The following is a 13,868-nucleotide window of genomic DNA, read 5'->3' on the forward strand; positions in this document are numbered from 1 at the left end:
TCTCCAGATGGCTAATAGAAACAATTTACCATTTCAACTTTCATTGTTTAACAGAGACAACTATGATTATTGGACTATGCAAATGAAGACCGTACTATTATCCTAAGAACGTTGGGAATTAGTGGAAGTGGTATACGTAGAACATGCAGATCAGATTGATTTGAATGCATTGACACCACAATAATGAAATCAACTGAAAGAAGACAAAAAGAAGGACAACAAAGCTCTTTTCATCATTCGATTTGCATTGGATGTTTCAATTTTACCTCGAATTACTAGTATGAAAAAATAAAAGGATGCATGAGAGGCTATACAAATTGCATACTAAGGTACAAAAAAAAATGGATTGGTAAGACTTCAAACTTTTCAAAGAGAATTTGCAAATTTAAGGATGAAGGAAGCTGAGACTATTCATGAATTTACTACTAGGACTCAAGGTATTGTGAATCAACTTAGGAATCAAGGGGAAACTGTAATAGGACATAAAATTATAGAAAAAAAAATTGGGATCTCTTCCTCCTAAATTTGATCCTATGGTTATAGCCATTGAAGAAAGTAAAGATCTAACTACTTTCAAAGTTGCAAAGTTGATAGGTTCTTTGCAAACTCATGAGGAGTGTATGCAGTGTTCTACAAAAAGTTTGGTGCAAGCTTTCCAGTCTTCTGTGAACATTGAAGAAAAGTGCAAATATCCTCCCTCTCACAGTACTAAATCTCAAGGTGAATCCTAGTACTAATAATAGAGGATGAGGTAGAGAAAGAGGAAGAGGAAGAGGAAGAGGAAATAATAGAGGAAGAGGATGAATTTTTGTGGGTCAAAGGAGTAGCCAGTGCAGATATTGTGAAATGTATGGCCACTCTTCTAAAGAAAAGGATTCCACATTCTTCACATGTGGTTTTGGAAAAGAACACCAAGAGGATGTCTAGTTATTGGACAATGGCTACTCAGATCACATGACTAGTAAATATGATCTCTTTGTCAAATTAGATGATTCAGTATGAATTCAAGTTAAATTTGGAGATGATAAGGAGGTTGATATAATGATAAAAAGGTACCCTTGTAGTTAAGACTAAGCAAGGAGACACTACTCATATTTATGATACTTTTTTTGTGCCAAAGTTACAACATAATTGTTTTGCATATTAGGCACCTTGTAGGAGAAAACTATAAAGTAGTGTTTGAAGATAATTGTTGCAAAATATTTGATAAATTTGATAATCAGATCATCTTGTAGCAAAGGCTTGTATGAAAAAAAATAGATTATTTCCTCTCACATTGGTTCCTAGTAAGTTGCATGTACTCAAATCAACCACATATGATCTGTAGTTATGGCATCAGCATTATGGTCATCTGATATTTTCAAGGCTTATCATGTTGTTAAATAAGAAAAATATAGTGAGAGGGTTTCCTACAATCAAAGTTAAAGAAGAAGTTTTTTTAGGGTGTTCTCTTGGCAAGCATCATTGAGATAATTTTTCCACGAACAAATCTTGGAGGGCCAAATCTCCTCTAAAGCTTGCATATGTTGACATTTGTGGTGACATGCAAGAGAAATCATTGTGTAAGAACCTTTATTTTATGACTTTCATTGATGGATACTCTTACTACACTTGGGTTTATTTTCTTAAATAAAATTCTGGAAGCTTGCAAACAAAAATCTGAAGCCTTTGCATGCTACAAGAATTTTAAAGCAATGGCAAAAATGAGAGTGGTTATCTTATCAAGATACTCAGAAAAGATAGAGGGAGAGAGATTAATTCTAATGATTTTTCTGATTTTTGCATCAAGAATGGGATATTGATCAAAGATCAACTCATTGGTAAGTTGCATCCAAATTTTAAAAATAAATACCAATATTAACATAATGCAATTATATCCAAAATCAAAATTTCAAGTTCTATTAAGATTATCAAGGACTATTTACAATCTATGTACATCTCTTCATCCAATTTCAATGAGAAATTAGTGTCCAATCCACATACTTTGATTACTATATTCTATAATCTATATTCCTCTTCCAAGAACATCACTCAATAACTCAACCAATGTCTCCTCTTTCTACCAATATAATTTATCTATGCCCCAACTCTCTCAACAAATTTGAACTATTGTTTATTTTCTAGCATTGAGTGTCTTACCTCTACTCAAGAGATTTTGGTGACTAAGAATAGGTTCTTATTTGGATATTCTTTTTTCCCTTATCCCTTGGCACACACTACTCACTCTTTCTCTACTTTTGCATTGCCAGCCAAACCTTCATTTCTAACTCATTGTTGTGTTTCTCCTCTTGCATAGGGGTTTATCTCTATTGTTACCACACAACCCCTACCTTTCTCTTCTCTCCATATGCATATTTTTCATCTTGCCTCTCTTGGCTAAATTAATTGATGCCTCTTTTTTTAATTTTTACTACAATGAATTTTCTATCATTTCATTCCCTCTTTCAATGTCTATTCATTTCTCTAAGTTGGAATGGGTATTAAAAGTCATAACACCTCATTGTTTCCTTTCTTTCACCACTAAAAAATGAAGGAGTTTCCTATTTAAAACACAAGTCTGATTTTTTATTTTGTTTTCCCAAATCGCTGCACAAATTCACCAATGACTAATACCAATATGCCTTTCCATCTTCTTATTGGTTGCAGCAAGAAACATGTTGGTTTTGGAATTTAATTTCTTTGTTTGGCGAGTGCCTAATGGTTTAAGTTTTTCCCATGTGATTTCAAAGTCAAGAGTAAGAATTAACTTTGAATCATACATACAACACCATTGAACCAAAGTAATAATGGAATCTGGAATCTGATTGTGCAAACTATCCAAAGTCACAAAGATACCAAAAAGAGACAAACAAATCAAAATAAAAATTAAAGAAACAAACAAAAATATTTTTGGTGGTGCTGATTTCTCATACACCCATGTGCTTCTGCACCAGACACACCTGGTATGTGAAATGTTCCATTAGTTGACAAAATTGAGAACATTTGGGAATGCATGGGATGGTAATCCCTGTAATGTTAAAAATGATGAGGGGAGATCAAGTAGAAAGCTTTACTCCCCTCAAAAGAGGGATGAAAGTTTCACAAAGGATTCCCTTCAATTTTTCAAACATTACATTCAAAATAGGGGTTGAATTCACTAGATCTAATCCCCAATGGTAAGAGATTGAATACTAAGTGAATTGCAGTAATTTTGGAAAGTATTAGGAAAGTAAATTAACCCTCTTTTGTAATATATTTGTCGAATCAAGCAAATTGAGACTAAGTGCAGAAATGAAAAAGGAACGATTATATCTTGAGATAGAGACGTGGGATGAAGTTGTGCACTTGGAATTAGTAGTAGAATGTCGAGACAAAGCTTACTTGCAAATCTGATCAAACGTTGCAGGGACCATGTGTAAGTTGCACATGGTCCTCCGAAAAATCCGCATGTCGAAAATGGGTTTTCCGTCTCTGAAAATGAAGCCTAAACCTGCAATTATAGTGGCGCACCTACAACCTACACACAAAAAATAGAGGGCAATGTTGTTGGGATTGTCGGTTTGCCTTCAAGTCAAACCCCGTTTTGGAATTAACCAAGTGGTTGAAAAATGTTGTAAGTAAATGAAAGGAAATGTTTGAAGTAAATCCACCTCAAGGAGGGAATTTAATTGAAAGGTTGATACCTTTGTAGATGAATTTTCTTGAATGGATATGTGAAGTAGGATGTCTTGAATGTTGATATAAATCTCCTCTTCAATGGTTGAATCCTTGTCTTGAATGCAACACCTACCCTTGAAAGGAGACTTGAAATGATCAATGCTTGAATGCTTGATAACAATAATGGAGACCTCTCACTTGTTCACCCTATTGTCACTTATGCAAATAGGAGAGGAAGTGCTCCTTATATACTTGCCAATTAGGGGTTTTTAGATAAGTTCCCATCTTAGGCTGACATAGAGAAACTTTTCTCGCTCACAAATTGATAAACCCAATGCAAGGGGGGACCAAAGGGGGCCCAAAATAGGGCTAGGACAAGGGTGCCACACCCTTTTCCTACCCTGATTTAGGACAGGTAGCAACAAAAGGCAGTGCAGAATGATGGAAAATGCAAGTTTTTTATGGCATGAGCATGTTTCTAGTCTCCGATCAGGCTTGGCGATTTGTCCGCTAATGCAAAGACCCAAATGCGGTCGAAAATTGCAAGGGTCACAATTTTATGATGCTACATTTAGCCCCCACTTTAGCGGGAGTATAAGCGTATGCCAATACTATCGGTAAAGTATAAGGAAACAAGTTTGAAAGATTTCACCATGTCAAGCCAAGCCCATAGTGGACGAAGGATCTTACGACATTGATTAACAAAGTAAAAGGGAAGATCAAGATGGAGAATAATGATTGCAAATAGTAAAGTTCCCCTCACTATGAGTCATGAAAAGAAAGGATACCAAAAATTACAAAGCAAAGCCAAAGTCTGCTGAGTAACTTTAAGTGTCAAGAAGGAAAATATGAGCAGAGTGTATGCCCCCACATTAAAGCGATCACACACGCCTTATCGAGAGCGATCTCTTTAAGGTAGGATACACCTCAAAGAGAGAAAGAGAGGGAGCACATTATCGCAAGGATTTATCCCCCAATCAAGGAATAAATCCAAGGATAATTCAAACACAATACACCAAGCAGGAGGTGGCTTCACTTTCCTCGGGGTCAATATGTTGTATGATAACTCATGTATATCATGTATATATATGCATAGAATAGTCCTCATTCCCCAAAGAAAGGAAACCATCTTGGAAGAAAGGGAACACATGTGTCTTTTGAGTCAACATGAAAGAGACCAAAAGAGATCTCAATGCTTTGCATCATCCTCAAGTAGACATCACTAGGGACAACAAATAGAAGAATAGGGATACACATAGAAGAATGGTCACAAAAGAGAAAGAAAGGAGAGAGGTGGAGGATCTACGGTACTAATGCAGCTAGTCTAGCATGACATCCACCTCCCGATCTTGCTGATCATTATTTCGGGAAGGCGGGAAACTTGCCAAAGGAGAAACATGGAGCACAACAGATGGAGCTATCACAAAATCCAAACAAGGACTATTCTCATGTGCTAAGTCACTTTGTTCATTTCTAGGAGCTAGGATTAAGGCCTTTGAAAATTATACAAATAAATGATTGCCAACATCAACATATTCATATTCACTATCAGAAGCATTAGGAGTTATATTGCCATCATGAATAACATTTTCACCTATTTCTTCATCAAGATTTATAAAAAGAGGAGATCTAACATGAATAGAAGTAAAACCATCACATGTTTTTTGCAGCTTATGACACTAGTACATTTGGGTCAAGATTTCGACAGCCAATCGTCAGAATTCCGACCACATTTCGTCGCACTACCGACAAAAACGGTCGTCGAAAACTTTGTGTCGGAAGTTCCGACTATCCTCGTGGTCGTCGCAATTTCAACATTACCTCCAACCTTTCCGATGGCCACCATGCATGCTCATTCCGCGAACGAATACCATCTCCATCTCGGGCTGTCGTCAGAATTCTGACACCAAAGTATAAAATTCTGACAGAGGAGTGTCGTTGGATGCACAACATCCTTGTCAAGTGTTTCATTAGTGGTCGTCAAAATTCCGATGATGAGAGATGATGTGGGTCGAATGGCTTTGCCGTTGGTGCATGAAAGCATTGAACGAGTTCTACTTTTAAAAATTACATGAAACATTTTTAATTTATTTGATTCAGTGTTATTTGCAAAAAAAGATTATCAATGATGTTTCCTTTCTCCAAGAATTGTCTAGGACCTTTCCGTCAGATAATATGTAACATCGAATGACTAAATTTTTTCTTTACAATTGCTTATTTAATTTAAGTATTATCTCAGTGTGAATTAAAATTTATATCTGTATGGAAGCAGAACATACAAGTTGAAGAGTCTCTTGCATGCAAATTTCCTAAAAGAAAGCAAGCAGGCATTATCTTGAATGACATGGAAACAAGCTCATCAGCTGCCTAGAAGAGAGCAATTGGAGAATGGCAGAGGAAAGTGTTTAAGGGTGATAAATAGATAGATAGTATGCAATACAAACAAACAATGTCTGGAGTGTCTGATGTGACGTCTCTAATTTATGTCCGGAGGGTCTAACTGGTTTTGGAGTTCCTGCGAAACCTATTGGGCCACGCTTGGAGGAAATCAATGTGTTCATGCAAGGAGCACCTTTTTTCTATTATGAGACTGATACTTTTGCACCTAGGGATATTTGGAAGTCAATATCCAAAAATTTCTATAGTGTGGAACAAGAGTTGGCGGACTCGAAGTATAATTGTCAGCTTTCAGAAGACCAAGAGGTTATGTACACAATCTCCCAATAGAAGAGTGACCACAAGAATTACCTCACCCCCCCATGACTATTCATGAAGCACTTCCTCAAACAAAGGACTATTGGCCTCCATGGGATCAAAGAAAAAAATTAAAGCATAGACTCTAGACGATGTGGTGGTGTCCTCCGTGAAGAACTCTACACTATAATTGAAAATTCATGAGGGAAACTGCAAGATAGTGAAGAGAAATACAATCTTGAAAAGTGGTAAGAATGGATCTTGGTTTGGGTGGGGCCAAGTCAGGTGGCTCCTCTAGAGGTTGACGAGATAGAAATCATATTAGGATTTGAAAAAGATCACACTCGTGGAACTTCGTGTGCGAGTGATCGATTGCGGTGTTTGGGTAATGCATTCCAAATAGATATAGTTGCATTCCAAATGGGTAATGTCTTGATGGCATGCAATTGTATCTATTTGGAATGCATTACCCAAACACCGCAATCAATCACTCGCACACGAAGTTCCACGAGTGTGATCTTTTTCAAATCCTAATATGATTTCTATCTCGTCAACCTCTAGAGGAGCCACCTGACTTGGCCCCACCCAAACCAAGATCCATTCTTCCCACTTTTCAAGATTGTATTTCTCTTCACTATCTTGCAGTTTCCCTCGTGAATTTTCAATTATAGTGTAGAGTTTTTCACAAAGGACACCACCACATCGTCGAGAGTCTATGCTTTAATTTTTTTCTTTGATCCCATGGAGGCCAATAGTCCTTTGGTTGAGGAAGTTCTTCTTGAATGGTCATGGGGGGGAGAGGTAATTCTTGAAATCGCTCTTCTATTGGGAGATTATGTACATAACCTCTTGGTCTTCTGAAAGCTGACAATTATACTTCAAGTCCGCCAACTCTTGTTCCACACTATAGAAATTTTTGGATATTGACTTCCAAATATCCCTCAGTGCAAAAGTATCATTCTCATAATAGAAAAAGGGTGCTCCTTGCATGAACACATTGATTTCCTCCAAGCGTGGCCCAATAGGTTTCGCAGGAACTCCAAAACCAGTTAGACCCTCCGGACATAAATTAGAGACGTCACATCAGACACTCCAGACATTGTTTGTTTATATTGCATACTATCTATCTATTTATCACCCTTAAACACTTTCCTCTGCCATTCTCCAATTGCTCTCTTCTAGGCAGCTGATGAGCTTGTTTCCATGTCATTCAAGATAATGCCTGCTTGCTTTCTTTTAGGAAATTTGCTTGCACATGACTCTTGAACTTGTATGTTCTGCTTCCGTACAGATATAAATTTTAATTCACGCTCAGATAATAATTAAATAAAATAAGCATTTGTAATGAAAAGATTTAGTCATTCGATGTTACATATTATCTGATGGAAAGGTCCTAGACAATTCTTGGAGAAAGGAAACATCATTGATAATCATTTTTTGCAAATAACACTGAATCAAATAAATTAAAAATGTTTCATGTAATTTTTAAAAGTAGGACTCGTTCAATGCTTTCATGCACCAACGGCAAAGCTGTCTGACCCACACCATTATGCATAATAGAACAAATCAATATAATAGGCTATTATAAAGAATATATACAAAAATATGAAAGAACATTAAATTACCATTACAAACCCATAAACCATTAAATAGTGAAAATAGATATAAATTTGTAAATGTCTCCCTATAAACACAACCATAACCAAAACAAAAAAAAATCTTACCCACAAAAACTTAGCTGGTGAATTGCAAGTCTACAACATCTCTCAGATGATCAAACCGTTTCTTAATTTTGTTCTTCTGGTTAGTCAATGGATTTAGTTGCATGTTCAAATTTACTATTTGAAGCCTTCTGTTTCCCTATATTTGAGACATAATAAAATTCTTGTGAATAGGAAATTAATTCAGAAGTTACGTGTGAAGAATTTGGCAAAGTAAATGATGACAATCAAACTCAAATTTTATCTGTCTTGATTAAAAACTTTTATCCTGATGGCATTAAATTAAAGTTCTTTCTCTATTTTTTGGTGATCTCTAGAGTAGAGGTTGCTTTGCATCGACCTGGGATACATTTAACTTGTGTTCTATCTGCGGAAATATGTATCCTAGGACGATGCAATGCAACCTCTGCTCCACCAATACCAGATAGAAGAGAAAGTACTTTAATTTAAAGCCATCACAATAAAATGCTTTCAAGACATATATTAGGTATAAAAGGAAGCCTACCCTGTCATTTGAAGGGGTTTACCTACAATTCAAGTGATCTCTTAATTATAAAATCAATTCAATTCCAAGTGAACGTGCAATCAAGCATTCATCAAGAATTGAAGGAGAAATCAAGTTAATAAAGATATTTAATAAAGATATCATCTTTTAAATTAAGAAATGGGCAGGAGATTAAGAATACAAACCTTCCATATTGCACACTTCAAGGTATATTAAAATCAGTTTAAAGTGTATTCATTTAGGGACCTTTCATAAAATATTCTCAACTTACATATCATAAAAGGATCTGCTCCACCAATACCAGATAGAAGAGAAAGTACTTTAATTTAAAGCCATCGGGATAAAATGCTTTCAAGACATATAAAATCAAGTGATCTCTTAGTCATAAAATCAATTCAATTCCAAGTGAACAAGCAATCAAGCATTGAAGGAGAATTCAAGTTGGTGTAGGTGAATTTGGAAGACAAAAGGACTCAATGAAGCCATTAAAGACTTTTGAAGGTCTTAGGAGTGAAGAGCCAATCAATTATGCACACAATGAAGCCATTATAGACAATCACCGTTAGCATAGATTATTTTCATGCATGGAAAGTGATTTAAAGTTTGGACCAATAGAGGATAAGTATTTCTTGAACCTTCAAGGACATGTGTAGAGTATTGCATGGATGTTTCTCCATTATTGAACTCTTTGAATATGTAAGTAAATTATTTTTGGTTGATCAAATATGGAATTTTTTTGATGCTATATACACTATGTTTTGGATTGAATTTAGGTAAGCGAAGAGGTAATGGAAGAATAAAAGAGGCACACAAAGGAAGAAGAGTGAAATAGGTGGTTTGGGATGGAGGTTACCTCATCAACATGAATGAATGCCTCATCTACAGAAGTAAAAGGTACCTCTAATGGTTTCAAAATTTGTCAAAATAGTTATGATATACCAAATAATCAAGTGGAATATCCTTTAGGTAACTAATATTATCTTCAAACTATTTATTTTGATTTTCATCATATCCTTTCCATGTGCATTTCCCTTGGTTTTAGTCCCATTTTTTCTTTATTTTATATATATTCAAAACAAAATTTATAGATGCCTCTACTTGTCTCACCACTCATTAATTGTTTGGGATTTTCATTCCATTCACCAAGGTTGGCATCTATTCTAAGACTTTGTGTCATGGCCAAGCTAAATTATTATTCTCTCCATCTTGTTAATGACCATTTCATTAATGAATCCTTCCTCATAATTTTTGATAAGTGAGACAATGTTAGCTCAAGGAATCTTTTCAATCCTCTTTCAAGATTCTTTCCCAAGTAATAATCTTGCATATTGGAAAATAAATTACGCTTCTATTTTTCCAAGCTACTCTTCCTTATAATGTTTAGATTTATTCTAAAGTGCTCATTGTGACTCATGTTTACTACTCTACTTATTAGTCTCATTCCAATATCTCCTGCAAAAATATGGAATGATTACATTTATATTTTATTTTTGTCTCCTAAATATCCACAAAATTTGAAACATTTACCCCAACTAATTAATCTATAGAAAGATACCTCTAAAGAAAGAAATTCAATCCTCACCACTATGGTCTTGAAGGCTTTTAAGACACTTGGATTCCTATTTTGGCCCGCTTTTCCTTGACCCTATGTTAAGATAGTAAACTAGTTTGAGAGAATCTATTGGGTGGGAAATTGTGTATGGTTGCAATTATTTTCATGCATGGAAAGTGATTTAAAGTTTGGACCAATAGAGGATAAGTATTTCTTGAACCTTCAAGGACATGTGTAGAGCACCGCATGGATGTTTCTCCATTATTGAACTCTTTGAATATGTAAGTAAATTATTTTTGGTTGATGACATAGTAAGTGTGGTATTTGTCTTTTCGATATGTTGTGGATAATATTAATCAAATATGGAATTTTTTTGATGCTATATACACTGTGTTTTGGATTGAATTTAGGTAAACGAAGAGGTAATGGAAGAATAAAAGAGGTACACAAAGGAAGAAGAGTGAAATAGGTGGTTTGGGATGGAGGTTACCTCATCAACATGAATGAATGCCTCATCTACAAAAGTAAAAGGTACCTCTAATGGTTTCAAAATTTGTCAAAATAGTTATGATATACCAAATAATCAAGTGGAATATCCTTTAAGTAACTAATATTATCTTCAAACTATTTATTTTGATTTTCATCATATCCTTTCCATGTGCATTTCCCTTGGTTTTAGTCCCATTTTTTCTTTATTTTATATATATTCAAAACAAAATTTATAGATGCCTCTACTTGTCTCACCACTCATTAATTGTTTGGGATTTTCATTCCATTCACCAAGGTTGGCATCTATTCTAAGACTTTGTGTCATGGCCAAGCTAAATTATTATTCTCTCCATCTTGTTAATGACCTTTTCATTAATGAATCCTTCCTCATAATTTTCGATAAGTGAGACAATGTTAGCTCAAGGAATCTTTTCAATCCTCTTTCAAGATTCTTTCCCAAGTAATAATCTTGCATATTGGAAAATAAATTACGCTTCTATTTTTCCAAGCTACTCTTCCTTATAATGTTTAGATTTATTCTAAAGTGCTCATTGTGACTCATGTTTACTACTCTTCTTATTAGTCTCATTCCAATATCTCCTACAAAAATATGGAATGATTACATTTATATTTTATTTGTGTCTCCTAAATATCCACAAAATTTGGAACAATAATACAATTTTTCAATAATACTATGAACATCACTTTGATGAAATGAGTACTAGGTGATCCATTCTTATGAGGGGTTCATAAGAACTACTCATGAGAATGGGTCAGCTTGACTCTAAAACTATGCAAGTGAATCTTGATATAAATATCATAGTATGAAAGTCTTGTGAAAACACTCATTCTTCTAGCATTGAAAGTTGTGAGAGAGTTATTAAGGGGATTCTCGTGTGTATAGATTCAATGTATAAGTTCAAGACAGATTTTGAGGTGATATTTCTTTCCTTTTGGTACATCTATCTTTAAATTGGATGTTCTTTTACCTTCATGGTAGGGAGTAAGTAATTTTTATGTGGGTTCCTTTTTTCATTCTTGGATTATTAAGGAAAACATAGTTTGTGAAGAGGAGGTTTTGCTTGTTATCTTATAAAAAAATTGGGTATTAGCTATTATAATAAATGATAGACAAAACAATGTCCTCTAAGGATGTTGAAAAGAATTATCTATATGATGGATTCTCTTCCCAATTTATCTTCAAAGTTATTTAGTAAATATTTGGGAAACTAAAATAGGGTATGTTGATTTGCAAAGGAAGAACTAAATCTCCCAAGCTTGTTCCAACAACCATAAAATTTTATGATTGGGATGCAAGGGAGATTAGTGGATTTGATGGGTTGGCTTTGGCTAGATTCACCTAAGACAATTGATGATTTATTAGGCATTGTTGTCATCGATGCATTGTTAAGGTTATTATGGTTGATTATCAAAGCTAGTGGGAAGCTAGTGGGATTCAAATATAGAGGCGTGTTTAAGATAATTCTTATCATTGGTTGGTTAATAAAAAGATGGTTTCAAGATTGATGCACAAACATATTAGAAGGGCACTTTTATAATGTATGTGAAATAATCAAATTATTAAGCAAAATAATAGGTAATCTATAGGCAAGAATACTCCATATATAGATATTCTATATGAGGGACATGACTAATTCCACAAACTATAAGATTAACTAGGCTTTTCTCATTAGTGGAATCATATAATAGCTAGTGTGTATTGTTGGCTAGATGCATGAATTTGTAGTTTCCATACAACTAAGAAATGATAATGTTTCTAAGTACAAACCAAGTGGGAACTATAGACCCACTAATCTAATTTGTAACCACTCGCCACGACTATATTATGATAACTCTCTTATTGATAATAGAGAGTATCTAATGCATTTATTAAGACCTTGATTATGGTCATGGTAGACCACACAAAGAATGACTTCCATAGGAGGCTAAGAAGGTGATCCATGAACAAGATTTTGTTTCATTCAATCCTTAACATTAACTATCATTAAGGTGAAGAAATTTTTGAGGTGAGAAATTTAGTGAAATGTTACTTAATATTCTAACTGGAGATATTACATACTAATCATGAAGTGTGAGTTCATATGACTCACTGATATATAATGATAAAGTATTACATAATTAAAATTGTAAAAAACAGTACCTACTTGATATTAAATTTATTATTATTCTAATGTGCAAAGAATAAATAAGATTATCTAGGAATTAAATCTGTTATGGTTTCATCATTAATAGATGGATGGATTGAATGAGTGATCGGTGAAGTAGTTGAATTTGTACCTATAATTCTAGAGGTTGGAGAGTTTAAAAGCATTGCATGTACATCGATCATTGATGACCGAATTAATGCATCTACTTGTGCACATAAAAGGCCCAGATGAATGTATCTTAAAACTTACTCATTGGATATGCTTTCTACTATTGCTTTGTCAATCACATCCACAATATTTCCTCTCGCAAAAGATTTCCATACCTAACAAAGAATGACTAATACTCATCTTGATGAGATATATAATATAATGTACCTCTCTGTCTGGATTCTCTATATTACACGGGGAGAAATGGGGGTGATGGGGGAGGAGATTACAATCTTGTATCAGGATGTAGATTTATTTTCCGACCATATTAATGTAACGAAAATGAACCGAAAATTATCTTGATTAATCTGTTCTAATACCCTAACTAGCAAGGAATTTTGTTGATACAACTGTAGCACAAGTTCAAGAAAATTTATCACCGCAAAAATACCAGTCCTCGAGCACTCGCATCCAAAAATCTTTCTCATTGCTGTTGACGGAGGCCCGGGCGTCGTCGTTTACACAACCCATTTTGGGCTCCCTTGCAGTCGTCCTCGCTGGTTATGTGCTAGCCTTTGCACTTTGTGCCCGTGGCACTTCATTCCCCCATTCCCCGCTGCGGCTGTGTTTGTCACCAAGAGGCAGGACGAATGAGATAGGTGGGATTTTGTAAAGAGGCAGGATTTTGGTCTTTTTTTTTTTTTAAGTAATGCACGCGTTCGTCGAAATTCCGATGAACACGGGCACTTTTTCAAAAAAACCCTAATGTCATTGGATTATCGTTGGAATTCCAATGAAATCGGGCATTTTTTAAAAAAAAAAATCAAGTTTGATCACAAAATACCTTCTCCGTCGGAAACCTCCGTTGGAATTTTAGGCTAAATGTATTAGTGTGATTTAGAGATTTAGGTTCAACATCTTGCTTAGGAGAAAATTGAATCATATCAACTATTGGT

At 34.8% G+C, this 13,868-nt stretch overlaps 1 long non-coding RNA gene across 3 annotated transcripts in view; it reads left to right on the forward strand.

The window, feature by feature from the left end:
* Positions 1–13,868, forward strand: part of LOC131078928 (uncharacterized) — a 92,055-nt gene that overhangs the window by 35,027 nt on the left and 43,160 nt on the right. For 2 of the 3 annotated variants that reach the window (XR_009371575.1, XR_009371574.1), the window contains exons 4-5: positions 9,330–9,450; positions 10,519–10,639. The exons of the other annotated variant lie outside the window; for it this stretch is intronic. This is a non-coding gene — a long non-coding RNA (uncharacterized LOC131078928). The remainder of the gene's footprint in view (positions 1–9,329; positions 9,451–10,518; positions 10,640–13,868) is intronic. 3 annotated transcript variants of the gene reach the window in all.

Source organism: Cryptomeria japonica, chromosome 2, assembly GCF_030272615.1.
Source record: "Cryptomeria japonica chromosome 2, Sugi_1.0, whole genome shotgun sequence".
Lineage (NCBI taxonomy): Eukaryota > Viridiplantae > Streptophyta > Pinopsida > Cupressales > Cupressaceae > Cryptomeria > Cryptomeria japonica.